At 44.3% G+C, this 19,374-nt stretch overlaps 1 protein-coding gene across 1 annotated transcript in view; it reads right to left on the bottom strand.

Annotated features, from left to right (window-relative positions):
- Positions 1-19,374, bottom strand: part of LOC131681819 (alpha-2Db adrenergic receptor) — a 580,412-nt gene that overhangs the window by 513,737 nt on the left and 47,301 nt on the right. The window lies entirely within an intron of this gene.

The following is a 19,374-nucleotide window of genomic DNA, read 5'->3' as shown; positions in this document are numbered from 1 at the left end:
GCATACGGCATCACCAGACATAGGCGCGTGTAATTGTTTCATGATAGCTTACTTTCACATATTTGTTCTTATACATAAACAACAAAGCGAACTACCCCGAATCCCTGGCGGCTGTTGGCACAGAACCATGGCAAGTGTTCCCCACTACGTTCTAGTAATAAACAGTAGTCTCCTTCAATCTTCCCACAAAGCACCCGGCTCACCGGCAGGTCGAAATTCTTCACTACTGTGTAGGTGAACCACCCGCTGGAAATCCAACACAGCCCAGATTCTAGACTCGACGCGACTGTCGAAAACCATCGAGACAACTTCATGAAAATGGAGTCCCCCGGCTCACACTTTATTGGATCCAGTCAACCTCGGATCACAGAATTGGTTACGGTGGATACTAATGGTACTCTTTCGGAGATCAACTACAGCCTCTACTCTAGTCAAGTAGCCTCCTCGTTGGAGTTGACGGATGACACCAACGAACTAGTGAGGTCAAGGAATGGCCACAACAACGAACACGTAGCGGATCGAGCAGGATCCTGACGAGGCTATCACAGCAATCCGCCTACCAGATTCAGCAGAAATCGGGGCTGTAGGAGAAGTAAATCTTGCTCCCGGTACACTAGCAGCAGCAATAACAGCAATCAATGAATGACCTCCGCCTTCCGGCCCACACTCGCATTACGTTGAAATATGAACGGCGTCCGCGACTGCTTGGAGGGTATTATTCTACTGTTGCTAATCGCTGAGCTCGAACCAACACGCTTGGCATTCCAAGAAACCCACATTCTTAATGGGACTAATTCCGGAACAAAGCTGGGTATTTCGTATCCGCGGGAGACTAGAAGCGGAGACCATCGACCTTGGTATCCGAATTGGTAACTAATCGATACCGACACTTAATACAGATCTTTCAGCCGTGGTACCTACCATATCCTGCCAGTTCAGATAACCGGTGGTCTCCGTCTACGTTCCCGCCGGAGTGCCGGAGCAATTAGATACCCTCTTCCTGGTGATGGGGGATTTCAACGCCCTTCATCTGCTGTGGGGAACTTGCGGAAGCGACTAACGGGCAGCCAAATTGCTGAAGTCATGGGAGAATACAACGGCATCATACTTAACAACGGAAGGTTCCCCTGTATTCGTGGCCAATATTCTTCATCCCTGGACCTTCAGTTTCGTTCCATGGACGCGCTTGGGTATGTAGTTCTGGCAGATCCCGGAAAAAGCAACACCATATCTCCAGCTACTAGTCGCCCTCGCACCTGGCTTGGGCCTGTGATTCCCGCATACCCCGGACCCCGAATAGCGAACCCTTACGTCCAGCCACGACTCACCTACGAGGAGATAGTCTCCGAATCTCTTGAACCGCCGTTGGCGCTGTGTATGCGACCGCGCGGACTGCGTCGCCGTACTAGGAGGAATATTGGTTTCCCTCTATCACCAGATCGTTATTACACTCAAATAACAAAATTCGCAGCATTTCTCGCACAAATCGTAAGCTTCTATTTCGTGCTAGCCACTGGTGGGACCCGGAAATCAGTCAAACCAACAAACTTCGCCACAATGCATTCCGAGAACTGAAAAGGCTTCCTCGGGCTACCCGGCGAATGAATAGAAGGCGACAGAGTTTCACAGATCACGAAACTTGTCCAAGAAGGCCATAACGGTTTTGAAGAACAAGAGCTGAAGCGCGTTTCTGCTAGAGATATCAATCAAACATGTCTGCTTATCCCTCACAGCCAACAGAACCAGAACAGTTGAACCTCAGGACATTGCAAAAGAACTCTGCAAACATTTCAGCTCACTGTCTTCGAACGCATCCCTTCCACTAACTTTCTTAGAATGCTGTGGAAGAATACCGATATCTTTCCTAGCGGACTCCGAACAAGAGTTCAACAGAGCATTCTCGGGTTACCAGTGGTCCTCACTACCACCGACGGAGATAGCTTCCTAGAGACCATCGGACACGGAATCCGAATTGACATCTCATCGCCAACGGTACAACTCGAACTGAGCTTAAAGCCGTGTTACGAAACATATCCTGCCCGCTTAGGTTACGGTGGTCTCCTTCTACGTTGTCGTTGGAGTACGCAACGTCGGAACGAATCCAAAGAACCTGCTGGATCAACTAGAAATTACCTTTCTTGGCAAAGAGGGACCTTCATCTGCAGTGGGGTAGTGGAATAGAAGCGAACGACGCGGAAAATTTCTGTTGTCATGGATGAATGGAACGCTATCGTACAATTTACCTTTTTGCTCCGCGCACCTAGTTTGGGCCTGTGATTCTCGCATAACCGGACCCCGAATAGCGACCCCCTTCATCCAGCCACGACTCAACTACATCTCTCGAATCGGACCATCATTACACACCAGACTAACTAATGACAAAACTCGTCCAGGCCGCTGAGCGCAGCATTTTTCGCACAAATGGTTCAAGTCGAGCCAACCACTGGTGGAACCCGGAGTTCAGTCGAACCATCGAAGATCACTACGAAGCATCCCGCTAGCCACCCCCACAAAGGAACAAATGACGACAAAGTTTCGCAGATCACGTAGCTCAGTGAAGAAGGCAATCTTGGAAGACGAAGATCTGGAGCACATTTCTGCTAGAGATATCACCCGATCCTTCAATCGCTGAACTTTGAAAGAGGGTAAACACTTTCCGCGGCAAACCCAAACAAATTCTCATTGATTCAAAGACCGCAGCGCTTCTTGAAAACACCATAAATATGGCCCGTACCAAATTTCACAACCATTTGAACACCTTAAAAAAATGGTTTCGAAGTGAGATATAAGAGACCATAGTAATGGTATTTTCATGGGTTAAACTTATCCATGAACTTGGGGGCATTACAGGCTTTTAGTTTCCTCGGGAAAGCCGTCTACCACGCAGACAATAGAACTACGACGGCTGAACCTAAGGACATTGCAGAAGAACTCGGCAAATATTTCAGCTCACTGTCTTCGGACGCTGCCCTCCCACCAACTTTCTAAGAACACTCTAGAAATGCGATATCGTTCCCACCGGACCCCGGACAAGGGTTCAACAGAGCATTGCTCCGTAAAGATTTACCAATAATCCGCACTACTGCATGCTACAGCATGCTCTACCAGAAGCTAGAAGAGTTCAATTTTGAACTTATCTGGAATAGCTACACTTCCCGTTCAGTGAAAGACTTCCAGCCTATTAGTCTGTTGGAAGATCTACGAACCAGATGGTCAACGAACGGTTTATGACCTACATTGAAGAAAACCAATATTTGAATTTCGGAGACGGGAGGCTAATGGAGCCTATTTTGGAGCCTTTGGAGAAACGATCCGTTATTGCTATACTGAACACCGCCAAGGCCTACAACACAGTCTACCGTGGACTGGTTAGTAGGAGAGTCACTGGAACACCAGGGACCTTCATCAAGGGCTAACTCAACAACGGTATCTTCCGAGTGGAACAGACTTCGCCGTCGTCCTCGCGGTAGGAACGCAAGAAAAGGATCCATGCTGCCAAGAAAGACCTACCTGTCTACCTCTTCATATCTCTGCCCGAGGAGGTTAATCGACGTAATGGAGTGATTGATCACTCGAGCGACGATAAAGTTCTAAGCCGCAGTAAACGCTGTCGGAAGATAGACCAAAGCAGCCGGATTCAACACAATCGCAGCCAAGTGCTCAGTAACTTACCGCTGGCGACTCCTATCACCTAGCTACTAACAGTAAGTGTCGGAAGTCTCTTCCACCACCGGATGTCATCGGCTGAAAGGGGCAAAGGAATGAGTGGGGTGGCGATTGGGCAGCTTGCGTTACGTTATATACCGTAGACGAGGGCAATGAACTTGACAAAGGGGAATGACCGAATTTTCTCTAGCTCGCTTCGACCAACTTGTAGCTACAATTTATAAGAAAAATGAAATTTGAATCGTGAGAAGCACGAGTGAACACAGCTAAAGTCTTAAGATAAGGTCATTTCCCATAAAAACCACGAATAGCCCATCAGGTCACTAAACCATTCGTGTTCTGTTACCCACAGGACCCCGCTGTTTTGTTTGAAAACGATAGGACGCTATATAGGACGCGTAGGCTGCAGAGCTCACACCGACGCCATTGTTGCGGGTATTCCGGCTAGCCATCGATTAGCCGAAGACCAAGGTCCCAATCATCCTTGGTGGACGTTGCAGAAAGTGGAACCCTACGAAACCAGAGATTACCACCCCTTTCGTCGGTATCAGTCCAGCGGACGGCAAAGGCCGTAGACGCAGCTGAAAGGAGAACGCGAGTTTGACAGTAGAAGAAGAACCTAGAAGCAGTAGAGCAGCGGAAGGAACCCCGAAAAAGGTCAGGTAGAATTAAAATGTGAGAAGAATAAAGGTAGAGTTTGCATCGGCTAATCAGGCGTTTCCTTGCTACCCGCGAAACTCCAGGATAAGCGTACCGTTCCTGAGGTCTTTGTTTCAGAGAGTCTTAGCAATGCTCACGGCTGAGTCTGGCCAACACTTACATAACAGACGGATCAAACTAGAAGATGCACTTATTCCTTTATGCCGCGAACCAAAAATTCTCGATATCATGCTGGACCGTCGTCTCCTCTTCGTAGCTCACTTCTGGTCAATCAAACGAAACTGGGAAAGCATAATACGCCTTATTCAAACCATCAGTGTCCGGTATCCGACCTGGATCAGGAGAATCGCTCTAAAAACCGATATCGCGCTCATCAACAGCAAAAACCTTCACGAAATTGAAGTAACTAGTTGAAACTTGAACGGAGCAATGAATAGCTTGTACAGCGGAACGACTCGAATATTTTCTAATCTACTACCGGCATTTCCGCGGCTGCAGCCTCTGTCGAAGCCGGTTTTGTCCCTCTTTCGGTAGGCGGCCGCTAACTTCATACTCAGATGCGTTTTGAGATTTCTTGAAAGAACCTATGGCAGCAGTTGTGCCCTCCTTGAAACAGTTCCAAAAATTAACCTAGATATTACCGGCGAAGATCTTCCTGAACTTTTCGTCTCTACAGAACTCGGAACCGTCCCTGAACCGTACATGAGAAATCCAAACGCCATCACTAGCAGATCGCAGTCAGCACCATTTTCACACATAGGCGCACAGGGCCAGGGCCGGGGACCCCTGGTAGTTGTGGAAAACATCACAACAGCAAACAATTTAACCTGGTCGCATTGGTCACTATGTAGAACCCTGCAAAAGTAGCTTCATTGTAATAAAACAGATAGTTACGAATGTTCGTACCGGCAAATATTCATCAGCGTTTCAATAATGCATTATTATTCAGGAAATTTTGGATTTAAACTGATGCTTCAAACTGCCAAGGCAAGTTGTAGCCCCCGGTATCCATTACTCGAAGTTTTCTGTTTCGTCTAACGATTGATCTTGAGACGAATTGTACCGCTTATATTTTTAGATTCGAGTAATTATCATATTTCACTTTGAAAGTAATTTAATAGAATATAATTAATGGAAGAAACGCATTGCATATTCGTTTTTCAATTTGTGAAATGGTTAAATTTACATTGAACGTCTGTAGAAACCTATAGCAAGGAACCTACCGTTCAAAAACAGACAACACAACAATGAACCAATATTAATATTTCTACACCAAGGAACGCAAGGATCGCAATCAAATTAATATCTTTGGGATCAATAGAATAGCTATTGATTTCCAGCATTGCAAGATTCGACCATCTGTCAACAAAGTGGAATGTTTAATGGAAAAGAGAACGTAGCTTTTTCCGAAGTTGGGCGTCGACTGCGTCATGTTACATCACATCAGCAAAACAGGTTCACGAAGCTAAGAACGGTACTAATAGGAACGTTGATACCGCGGTACACCATTGACAGTCCCGCAGTCTTAAAACTAGCGCATCCAATTTTCTGAAATAGATGAGTTTCAGCAGATTGGATCATAAATGAAATAAAATAACTATAATGGCGTACTGCTACTTGAGTTTCATAGGTTGTCAACGTGTAATGTCAGATCAATTGCATTGCATGGTTAGAATTAATATCTGAGAATATTATTCCAAAGTCACCGGATGAAGGAAAGGCTGGATGGAGGAAAGGCTGGATGGAGGAAAGGCCGGATGGAGGAAAGGCCGGATGGAGGAAAGGCCGGATGGAGGAAAGGCCGGAGGGAGGAAAGGCCGGATGGAGGAAAGGCCGGATGGAGGAAAGGACGGATAGAGAAAAGGACGGATGGATGAAAGGCCGGATAGAGGAAAGGCTGGATGGAGGAAAGGACGGATAGAGGAAAAACCGGATGGAGGAAAGGACGGTTAGAGGAAAAACCGGATGGAGGAAAGGACGGATAGAGGAAAGGACGGATGGATGAAAAGCCGGATGGAGGAAAGGCCGGATGGAGGAAACGCCGGATGGAGGAAAGGCCGGATGGAGGACAGGCCGGATGGAGGAAAGGCCGGATGGAGGAAAGGCCGGATTGGGAAAAGGTCGGATGGAGGAAAGGCCGGATAGAGGAAAGGCCGGATAGAGGAAAGGCCGGATGGAGGAAAGGACGGATGGAGGAAAGGCCGGATAGAGGAAAGGCCGGATAGAGGAAAGGCCGGATGGAGGAAAGGCTGGATGGAGGAAAGGCTGGATGGAGGAAAGGCCGGATGGAGGAAAGGCCGGATGGAGGAAGGGCCGGATGGAGGAAAGGCCGGATGGAGGAAAGGCCGGATGGAGGAAAGGACGGTTAGAGGAAAAACCGGATGGAGGAAAGGACGGATGGAGGAAAGGCCGGATGGAGAAAAGGCCGGATGGAGGAAAGGCCGGATGGGGGAAAGGACGGATGGAGGAAAGGCCGGATGGAGGAAAGGCCGGATGGAGGAAAGGCCGGATGGAGGAAAGGCCGGATGGGGAAAAAGACGGATGGAGAAAACGCCGGATAGAGGAAAGGCCGGATGGAGGAAAGGCCGGATGGAGGAAAGGCTGGATGGAGGAAAGGCCGGATGGAGGAAAGGCCGGATGGAGGAAAGGCCGGATGGAGGAAAGGCCGGATGGAGGAAAGGCCGGATGGAGGAAAGGACGGTTAGAGGAAAAACCGGATGGAGGAAAGGACGGATGGAGGAAACGCCGGATGGAGGAAAGGCCGGATGGAGGAAAGGCCGGATGGGGGAAAGGACGGATGGAGGAAAGGCCGGATGGAGGAAAAGCCGGATGGAGGAAAGGCCGGATGGGGAAAAGGACGGATGGAGGAAAGGCCGGATAGAGGAAAGGCCGGATAGAGGAAAGGCCGGATAGAGGAAAGGCCGGATGGAGGAAAGGCTGGATGGAGGAAAGGCTGGATGGAGGAAAGGACGGTTAGAGGAAAAACCGGATAGAGGAAAGGACGGATGGAGGAAAGGCCGGATGGAGGAAAGGCCGGATGGGGAAAAGGACGGATGGGGAAAAGGACGGATGGAGGAAAGGCCGGATAGAGGAAAGGCCGGATAGAGGAAAGGCCGGATAGAGGAAAGGCCGGATAGAGGAAAGGCCGGATGGAGGAAAGGCTGGATGGAGGAAAGGCCGGATGGAGGAAAGGCCGGATGGAGGAAAGGCCGGATGGAGGAAAGGCCGGATGGAGGAAAGGCCGGATGGGGAAAAGGACGGATGGAGGAAAGGCCGGATAGAGGAAAGGCCGGATAGAGGAAAGGCCGGATGGAGGAAAGGCTGGATGGAGGAAAGGACGGTTAGAGGAAAAACCGGATGGAGGAAAGGACGGATGGAGGAAACGCCGGATGGAGGAAAGGCCGGATGGAGGAAACGCCGGATGGAGGAAAGGCCGGATGGGGGAAAGGACGGATGGAGGAAAGGCCGGATGGAGGAAAGGCCGGATAGAGGAAAGGCCGGATGGAGGAAAAGACAGATAGAGAAGCAGGAACAGCATGTCGTTACAAAGAGATTAACTTAATACCAAACTAAAAATAAGTTTTTTGCGTGTCTGATTTTCCTCATCAGTAACTAGCACCAGCTTGGTGACAATTAGATGATAAACCAGCACCGCAATTAGCACCAGTTAGACGCTCAATCTTAAATCCAAAAAGTCACGCGACTTGAATGAACTAAGAAACTAGCCGGTTTCGAGTGATGTCTCGCAAGGCAAACACAGAAGCTCGCTAGAATGCGGAATCCGGAACTGGCACCAAGATGATGCTAGTTACTGATGAGGAGAATCCGAAACGTCAAAAATTACTCCTATAATCTTTTTTCTACGATACATGAAATCATGCATTCAAGATACGTATGTCACGTAAAAATTGCCCAAAATCATGCCATGTTCAAGCGTTATCCCTCTTTCCCTTATGTCACAATACGTCAAACCCTCCCTCCTAATATCGTAATATATTTTCTGAATGGTCTCTAACGTTCATAGTACGCAAAAATTAACAACCCTCCGTCGCCATCATTCGCGATTGTCTCGCCATCTGACCTGACCTATTTGACAGCATTTGAATATAGGCCATCCTATTACCGTTCTCATCGGAAATTGCCTGCCTCCACCAAATGAAGCCATTTCATCTCAATAGTAATCAGCAACGCGAGCGACCAACGAAAATATTTACGAAACCACAGCCAATCTGAATGGAGAGAGAATAAATAATCCTGAGCTCTTCGCGCGAAACTCAACACCCCACTGTCTCCTCCCCATACCACCTCTAATCCTCTCGCAGCAATTTGACCGAAAGCAGCAGCTGCTAAACCCGTTGTATATATGTCGGTACCGAAGAATAGTGCCGCTTTGGATGGGTGATGCGATTTCCGAGGATGTCAATGGGTGTTGTTTTAGGATTTCAATTCGCGCACCCTAGGCTTCTCCGCCGACCACCGCCACGGCTGATTGTGTTTATGTGCGCGGTCATGGAATTTGATTCGCGGAATCTGGGCCATCACCGTCGAATATGCATACCTTTATAGAAACGGGAATACGCGATCGTGGCGGAGATGATGTGATGAATGATTTGTTTGTTTACATACGTAAAGTGTGAGTTCGGCGGCTTTCCGTCAGAGTTGCGATAGGGATTTGGAAAAATAAAAAAGAGGAGCTTACTGAGATGAGACCGGTTTGTTTATTCAGGAGGACAGGATTAGTCCTCCCAAGCGAGCCTATCACAACACTATTTAAAAGTTTGCTAGTGCCAAAACAACGCTTCGATTGCGGAACTGTCAAACTGCCGCCATCTAACGTGCCCATTTGCCGGGTCGCTGCAGTGCCGCCATTCCCATTCTCTGCCATTGAAGTCTGATGATTTGAATGGATGAGCGAGTGAAGGCAAAAATAGAACTTGAAAATTTGATGGATCTTTAAAGCAAATGGATTCCGTGAATGGAGGGGGAAAGTGGGCTAATGTGGAAATGTGTTTTCTTCCGTATTCGCTAGAGAGGGTAGTGCTGCCTGTGCCTGTGGTAGCAAATGGTTGAATTTATTTTGAAGCAGTTTTTTTTTCGGCGAGGTGGCAATAACAATAAAATGAAAGAACCACAACGGGAGGCGACTGCGGCGATAAAATGTTCTGGCATGGATCCAATTTATGATGTTGGGAATTTGATTGACTGGTCGTTCAGAATTTAGAGCTCGATGGATGTGCGCTTTTGTTGATTAGGATCTCAATTTCACAAATCGTTGGCTCGTTGAACCGGTCGGTGGCGAGCGTTTCGCCATAAGGATATCGATACTCTATAAGTCGAGTGTATACAACGGGTTTATGGCAGAGCTTAGCGAAGATTTATGGCGACCTTTTTTTTTCTACGGTGATGACGTGTTGATGGACGGACTAGGTATTGTTATGAGTAGCTTTTGACGCATGCTGGACTTTGATTGGAAAGGATTTGCCCGTTCGCTTGTGAGGTTATGTTTTTGAGGGAAATATAGTATCGGTAAATTTGCTTTCTTACAGGGGTGGTATAAATGTCAAATGAATTCTCCGACAAAAGGTACATTCAAATATGGCCACAGTATGATCGAAACAATAGGTATTATGAGGAGTTTTTCGGCTCATCAGTCATAAATTAGATAGCGAAAACAACAATATTGCTTTTACTTCCAACGTTTCAATGGATTTATTCCACCTTTATCAAGGATTCTAAAAATGTATAGCTCTTGGTAGTTACTGAAGTACACAAATAAATTTTTTTTCAAATTGTTTTTTGGACTTACAAATACTTTGTGTTTTCTTGTAAAGTGTAATGTTGTGGTAAAATATGAACTGTCCTAATGTATACGCGTCATATAATGGCTATTTTGGTCAATTCTTGATTGTTACCTGACAGGTTACATCTTATCTTGACCCCCTAGTGGATTGCTGCTACTGCTTCTCGAGGCTGCTGCTATTACACTTGATCGTTTTGTTGTGTTGGCAACCTCGCTAACCCTATTTCAGCAAACGCATTCGGCACAGTTGTTCCTTCGTTGTAAAGTACGATTCAAAATCCAAAAAGATTAATTTGCTATTGGCAAGATGTTTACGGTGAACTGTGCGGCAACAAATTGGTATCATTCCGAATTGTTTCGCTATATATTTTGGTGCTTGCTTACGTCTATGATACATAACGTTATTTTTCTTCAAAATACAGTGTAGTGCCCACGTAACAAATTTAATTTTGCGGTACATTTGAAGCAGGTCCGTAACCAGAATTTCAGGAGTGGTTTGAAAATTATTGCATACATGTGTTAATTCTGATGATAGTTACTAAAAACCGAATGAAATTTTGAAAAGTTCTGGGTGAAATAAATGCCAAAACTATGGCAATAGAAACTAAAAATCCTGAAATATGTTCCCACCTACAAAACGACTACAGCATATCATCTAATTATTGATTTAAAATTTAATTTTTATAATTTACTAGCTAATACCGATCGCGCGTTGCTGCGACTTTCAACGAAATAACACAATTTGTTCCAAAGCACCATCTGGCGGGCAGATAATTCCTAACCGACACAAACACGCTCCGTAAAAAATGACTACAATGTATAAATTTTTACGGCTATCGGTTAAGCCGTTTGGGAGTCCATAAATTATATACATATAAACATTGACTTATATATATATATATATATATATATATATATATATATATATATATATATATATATATATATATATATATATATATATATATATATATATATATATATATATATATATATATATATATATATATATATATATATATATATATATATATATATATATATATATATATATATATATATATATATATATATATATATATATATATATATATGTGTGTGTGTGTGTGTATATAGATTTACAAGGTACCATTAGTTAATCACAACTCATTAACTTATATAGGGTGTTTGGTTCTTGGTTAAGAACCTATCGAGGGATGATTGACTGTCATATTTGGAGAAAAAGTCGCTCTACACATACCATCAAATCTAAACCATTACTAACTTATTGAACTTTTTGCGTTAAAAACTTAGTTGTCTTAAAATCGCTCTAACTCAAAAAGTGTGCCTTTATTTGAAATCATTTAGCTCCATTTGGACAGGTGAGAAAATTTTCCATTGAATGATGTCCTCACATGTTTTAGCTAATGAGGTTAAGTACCCTTTTCACAGTAATTTATTTAAAATTGAACAATTTTGATCGATTTTTCGTTCATTTCGCGAAAATCTTAATAGTTAACGTCATCATTTTAATAATTCAGATTATTTGGCTTGAAGAGCTACATAATTTGTTCTTTGACATGATACACTTATCTTTTCTTGTTTTCATGTGTTTGGATTATTGAACTTGTATAATTTTATTTTATTTTCACTTATACTAGCTCTTATTGAAAAAGTATGGCACTTATTGTACCTTTTCTTCTTTTCATTCGAAAGCCAGGAAAATTTTGCAGAGAAAAATGCATTAATACCTTTCAGTTAAGTGAATTTAGTACTCTTTTAGAAGTTAATTAGTTTAAAGTCAATGTTATTAATAGCATTTTCTAATAAACAAAAAAAATAGCATTTTCGTTATTTTCTTAAAATAGTAAATAATAAACATCTCCATTATTATCATGGAATAAATGCATCACAGCGAGTTCCACAACTATTTCTTTGACTCCATTCGATTATCTCTTTTAGTTTCGACGCAAAATCATTTTTATCACCTCGTTTCATATGCAAAAACAACGATTTCGAACCCACTACATTTGTGTTGAGGTCATGCTGTGTTAACTATTAAATTTCAGCGAAATGAAAAGCGATAGAAATAAAGTGTCAAATAAAAAGTTATAGAGAATGTTGAGGGGCACCCAACGAACAATAGTAACGATAAATTTATTTGATCAATAATTAGAATAATTACAAAACTCTCCAAACAACGCTAATTTTGAGTTATTTTACTAGTAAAAACTCATTTAGTACACTTAACTAAAAGATATTTGTACATCCATCGAAAGGAAATTTTCTCAGCTTTCGAATGAAGTCTTGGAAATAACGATATTAGGCATATTTTTTAGATTAGAGTCTTTTAAGCACTTGCAAGTCGAATACAGGAAAAGTCTAGTAATGAAATTACAAAGAAACGAGAAGATATAGGAATATGATGTTGAAGAACAAAATATGAATCATCCTAAAACCCAACTTTTGGATAATAGATATCGCTATAATCATAATTCATTATTTTGAAAAAAATAACAAAAACCTCATCAAAAACACCAACTTTTAACTACTTTACAACTAAAAGATAATTAAAACTTGTTCAAACTCTTCGATAGCTGCACGCGCGAGTACGGACCATCAGTGGCCACGGGAAACGTAGTCGGTTTTCGGAATGTGACAATCTTTAAACACGCGGTGCTATACGGCAGAAAAATATAAGACCTGATCGTGCGGTAGTCTGGAGCCAAGAGCCCGTTTATTTTAATCTTCTTTCTAGCCTAAGCCTAATGAGAGTTGAGATAAATCATATTTCTCTCTTGATCGACACAATGATAAGCACAGACAATATACATCGATAAATTTTAATTGAACTCTACACACGATGAACAGAAAGTCTAAGCCTAGTTTTATATTAGGATGTCTCAATTCCCAACATGCTGCCCCCATTGAAATCAATAGATTTCAATTGCTACTCTCTTCGTTATCTACTGGGACCTGAGCAAGGTCGTTATCCTCAATTGGGAGCAGGCCCAATTTAGCGATAGGTCGTCTGATCATTTTTCCAGAACGGTTTACTGATTTTCTTCCGTCTCGACTGGAATCTCACTGACAACAACTTAACGGGTGTAAACAATACACAATATACAGAAACTGGGCAAACTTTGGTTACTTTCGGTCAAGCATGAGAAAAGTTACGCTAGTTTCAAGCCATATCGCTATAATTAGCTCCTCGAGTTTAGTGTGTACCTTAGCCGCGATCGGTCGACTGTTTTGGAGCTCCTCGCTAGTCGGTCCAAAATCGTAGTTTTTCGGTACGGATTATCAAACAAAAGTGTTTTTTAATACGAAGAATGACTCGGTGAACAGTCTTCGTAAATCGGAAGTGGAATTCAGTGATTTTTTTGGAGTTTTTCATCCCGGCGTAAAGTGATTCAAAGCCACACAGCATTAGTGTAAAATGTGCTCCCCCCGCAATACGGGCCGTCTATTCCCGATGCGGGGAAGAAAAAAGTGTTTTAACAACGTAAATAATAATAGTGGAGATCAAAAACTCACAAAAAAGTGTTTTTCCCAGTGATAAAGCTTTCCCAAAAAGCGAAAATTTTTCAGCGTCACTTGGTGAAAAAAGTGGCGATTCCAAATTATCAGCGCGTCACCCGTATCTATCGCCCGATAGGTGTCGCACCAATTTCTTAGTTCCACATTCGGAAACCTGCAGGTCAGTTTTTCTCTTTCTTCCGACATTTTCCAAACCTTTTTCGGGTAAGGACCACGTGCGTGACCAGTGGAGTCTTCTGTATCTGCTGCATGCATACTGTTGTTGATAAATTGCGCTGTACTTGCAAACGTGAGAAAGAGAAAGGATTACTCGGGCTGTTTGATGCGTGAGAAAGAAGCTGGAGATTTTGAGGATATCTGGAGAAGGTTTGGAATGGGACGAAAAATAGATAAGCAAGTATCAGTCACTCGCGTAAGTAGGAGATGAGGAAGGAAATAGAAAAACTGGTATATTTTTCTACAGACATTCTAATTTATCTATACAAAAATCAAATAAATACACCAAATACGCGTCGATTTCTTACCTCATGTAAGGAATCGAAAGTCTTATTGTAATGTTATAATCCATTTGATACAAACATTACAGTAAGGCGGGGCTGGTTGATGGAACGATGGCCTCGGAACATGTCTGGCGCTGTACACGAAATGGGTCATCGGAAAGTCAATTGAGCTAACACCTACCTAAATCCTTGAACCAAGTTATTTGCATGGATATGTTAAAATACATGCAAACATCTTTTTTCTGTAAATCACTACCAGCTAGTGGGAGTTAGGTTGGTTAACACACACACACAGGCCGTCTGATCATTTTTCCACCCACACGAACATCGGCCACTCGCACCAAGCCGTCTGGGCCCGGAATGACGTTGTGGATTCTCCCTAGTCTCCACTGCATTGTAGGAAGATTGTCTTCGCGTACGATCACCATAAGCCCCGGTTTAACAGCGAAACGTTTGTGCCATTTATTTCGATTCTGTAGTGTTGTGATATAGTCGTGGGACCAGCGAGCCCAAAAATGCTGTACCATCTGCGTCTGTCGCTGCCAACGAGAAAGTGTCGTTTCCTTGCGGTCGGTGACGTCAGTTTCGGCGATATCGGTCAACGGGCGACCGACCAAGAAATGTCCTAGAGTAAGAGGTTGTGTGTCGGTTGGATCCACTGACATCGGCGGAATTGGCCTCGAGTTAAGCACAGCTTCAATTCGAGTAAGTACTGTACTATATTCCTCGAAGTTCATATTGGCAGTGCCAGTAATTCGCTTGAGAGGATATTTGGCGGATCGAACCCCAGCCTCCCAGAGGCCGCCAAAATGTGGAGCACTGGGCGGGATCAGATGCCATTCGATGGCCGTTTTTGAACAGAAATCGTCCAACTTGTGCTTAAAGAGCTTGGACTGGAACATGTCGTACATCTCCCTCAACTTGTTTTTGCTACCAACAAATTTAAGGCCCTTATCGGCAAATAATTTCGCACATTTACCTCTGCGTGAGATGAATCGTTGCCAGGCCGCGATGAAGGCATCTGCAGTCATATCCCCAACCAGCTCCAGGTGGATCGCTCTGGTTGCGAAACATAGAAACACCGCTACATACACCTTGTACGTGATCGTTGATCGCTTATTATGCTGACGAATGTAGATCGGCCCGCAGAAGTCTACCCCAGCATTCAGGAATGCAAAGCCGCCTTCCAAACGGGACTTTGGCAAATCACCCATCATTTGCTGCATTATCACCGGCTTCGCCTTGAAGCAAGTAACACACCGTCTGAGTACCCATCGTACTGTGCTGCGGCCGTGTACCAACCAAAATCGACGTTGCAGTATGCTAAGCAGCAACTGTTGAGGAGCGTGAAGGGATTCACTGTGGTAAGCTCGAACAACAGTATGTGTGAACGGATGTCGAGATGGTAGCACCATGGGATGTCGTTGACTCAATGGCATCCACGTCGCATGAAGGCTCCGACCGCCAACTCATAGTACCTTGAACCGCGATTTTTCTGGGAACACAGAATATGTGATAAGTTGACTATTTTTATGGATTACTTTTCCAGCTTCCAGGCAATCGAAATCCTGCGGGAATGCTTCCTTCTGGACGATTCTCGTCAGTGCCATTGTTGCATCATCAAGTTCTCGTATATTCAGATGTCCGTAGCGATGTTCTTTGCGGTCGTCTTGACGAAGATGATCAATAAACCGCAACATTAGCGCCATAATTCGTTGCATTCGGCGATAGTTACTTTCGATGGTGAACAGGGTGAACGTCGTTGGTTCTGTAACTGTGAGACTGATCGAGGGGTTTTTCGTTTCCGGGAGTTGCTCTGGCGGTATGTGTTGGATGCTCGTTGGCCAAGTATTATCGTTTTGGGACAGTAAACTTGCTCCCATCCACCAGAGTGTGCATGCTCGGATTTCGCAAGGCATAAGCCCTCGCGATATTACGTCAGCGGGATTATCATGAGTCCTGATATGTCTCCACTCTATGTTCTTCGTTAGTTCCTGGATTTCAATAACTCGGTTGCTTACGAACGTCATCAGTTTGGTGGGATCAGTTCTTATCCAGGATAGTACTGTGGTGGAATCTGACCAGAGAATGATTCTGGAAAAGGTAATATTTAAATTGTGCGTTTTGTTAGAAATTAACCGTGCAAGTACAAGCGCTCCGCAAAGTTCAAGGCGCGGTATAGTCAGTTTAGCGTTCTTGAAGGGTGCGATTCGAGACTTTGAGGTGAGTAAGGCAACTTTGTAGTGACCGTTGTCGTCGATAGAGCGGATGTAGGCACATGCACCGTAGCCCAAATCGGAGGCATCGCAGAAGCCATGTAGTTCCACCTGACGTGGTGGCTGAGATGGCAATACGCCGCGTTGTATCGCTATTTCATTGCGGAAAGTTACCCACGATTCAGCATAAGTTTCGGCTAAAACTTCATCCCAGTCAACTTCCAGTTTCCACAATTTCTGTAGTCGCACCTTCGCCGCAATAATTACTGGACCAAGGAGGCCCAACGGGTCATAGAACTTTGCTATATCCGAATACACAGATCGCTTTATTATAGGTCCTGAGTGGAAACTGATCTCGTGCAATTTGGTCAGGAACACATCCCTACGGGGTTGCCAAGTTAACCCCAACGTGCGTGTAGTTTTCTCGTCCTCAAAAAATGCAATCTGCTCTGAGTCGGCGTTCGGTACCGACTGTAATAATTCTAGCCCATTTATGCAACTTGAACCCTCCAGAAGCCATCATCTGAATGAATTCGTTTTGTAATGCTAAAGCCTCGTCAACAGTATCAGCTCTACTCAACAGGTCGTCCACATAAAAATCTTCAGTCCCTGCCTTCGATGCCAAAGGAAACCGTTTGCTCTCATCCTTGCACAATTGCTCCAGCGTCCTCGTGGCCAAAAACGGTGCACAAGCCGTTCCGTACGTAACCGTGGTCAACTGAAAGATCTCCAATGGGTGTCCTTGCTCTATCCGCCAGAAAATTTACTGATACTTCCAATCTTCGGGTCTAATTTGGATCTGTCGGAACATCTGAGTTATGTCTGCTGTAAACACTGCCTTTGGGACACGAAATCTTAGCACGGTATCAGTCAGTTTTCGCTGTAGAACAGGACCAACAAATAAGTGATCATTTAGGGAGGATCCGCTTGTAGTAGCAGCGGATGCGTCGAATACGACTCGCGTCTTCGTGATGGTGCTCGCGGGGTTGAACACCGCGTGATGGGGCATGAAATATCCTGTTGGACAATGCTGCTTCGGTTTGATCATATGACTCTGCTCTTGATAATCGTTCATGAATGTTCGATACTGATCTCGTAGGTTGGAATCATGCAACAATCGCTTCTCCATCTGCACAAATCTTCGCAACGCCATAGTCTGGCTATCTCCGAGCTTTTGAATAGTTTCTTTTATTGGGAGACCTACTTCATATCGTCCATCTGGAAGTCTCCGGTATGTATCCGAAAAACTTCGCTCTGCTGCTCGTTCCTCTTGAGTCAGTTTACGTGCTTCGGGAAGCGCTTCCATCTCCAAAAATCGATTAATCTGTTCACTTAATGCCGTTCGTCATGACTGCACAAAAATTCGTAGAAGTTGACCTTTCTTCTTGCTCGCTCACTACTCCGCCAACAACCCATCCAAAAATCGTTTCTTTGCACCAGAACGTACGATCATTCGTCAACGAAAAAGATTGGCCAGTAAATAATTCATTGAACACTTGGATTCCCAACAGCATATCGATTCGTCGCGATCGATTGAACATAGGATCTGCCAGTACTACATCCGCTGGGATTCGCTCGGGGTCTAACGGAAATGATCTTAGGGGTAAGTCAGTAGTAACCTTCTTCATTACCAGGAACTCAAGCTTCATTGAAACGTCAGCGTTCACATTAGAGCGGATCGTTGCTCCTACTTTGCTCTTGATTAAATGCGGTGCTCCAGAAACGCCTTCTATGGCAAAATTAACTTTCATCATGCGCAAACGCAACGCGTTGACTAGGTGCGTAGTGATCAAATTGTGCATAGACCCACAGTCGAGAAGAATTCTACAATTAATCGAAATTCCATTTTCGTCTTCGACTAAACCCACTGCTGTGTAAAGAACATATTGACCTTTTCGATTGGTCGTTGATGATACAGTAGCAACGATCGAATTTGTCGATGAAGTGGAAGGTGCAGGGTTCGATCGATTGGTTATGTTCGATGAGGTTGACGGTACTGGGTCCAGTTCATGCAATGTAGTGTGGTGACGACGGGCACATTTTCGACAGGAACTGGACTTACACTCCGGTACATGGTGCTTATTACTGAAGCAGTTCAAACAGAGACCCAAACCTTTAACTTTCGAAAAACGTTCTGATTGCGGTAGTCGAAGAAATTGCTCGCATCGACTCAGGTAGTGAGTCCCTTTACAAAGGAACCATGTTGGACTGGAGCAAGCAAGCTGACTGACTGTGCTGACTGGGAACGATTTGGAGACATTCGATGAGCGATCGCTAAAGTTAGGCTTGGTACGAGAACCTAGACCATGTACAGAGGAGTCCTTGCCGTCTTGTTCAACATTCTCCAAACACCTACAGCGCGACTGAAGGAAATCGAGCAGTTTATCCCAAGACAGTAGCGAACTATCAATTAACTTTAGTTCGAAGTCCTTTCTGGTACGGGAATTCAAACGCGTACAGATAAGGTGAATAAGGAATTGTTCCGACAAAGGTTCAAGTTTTAACTCAAGATTGGATAAGGCACGAATGTTGTGAGTAACATCGTTTATCAAACATCATAGCGCAGACCCTGACTCACGAATAATTGGTTTTAAGTGGAACAACTGAGCAATGTGCTTGTCGACCAGCAGTTTTTTATTCTCAAACTCACTGCTAAGGGCTTTCCAAAGGGACGCGAAAGTGTCTTCGGACGATTGAATATGGCGGGTGGCACCATCTTGAATGGCTGCCTTCAAATAAAACAATTTCTCACTTTCTGAAAGACCTTCCCGACGCTTTATCAGAGCATTGAACTGACCTTTGAAGGAAATCCAATCCTCCAACTGTCCGTTGAAACGAGGAAGAGGGATGTAACTTTGCTTGGGTTTGTTGGGCAGTCGCAACTACAACCTGTGCACTCGCTGGCTTGGGAGGATCAATCGCACGAAGTTTGGTTCGAATAATGTGACGTATCTCATCGAACAGGTCTTCTAACTTCTCACTGGTCATTTGACACGACTGAACCTCATCTTCC

The sequence above is a fragment of the Topomyia yanbarensis genome, chromosome 1 (genome assembly GCF_030247195.1).
Source record: "Topomyia yanbarensis strain Yona2022 chromosome 1, ASM3024719v1, whole genome shotgun sequence".
In the NCBI taxonomy this organism is placed as follows: Eukaryota; Metazoa; Arthropoda; class Insecta; order Diptera; family Culicidae; genus Topomyia; species Topomyia yanbarensis.
Note: the sequence above shows the minus strand (reverse complement) of the source record. Positions and strands in the feature narration are given on the sequence as shown.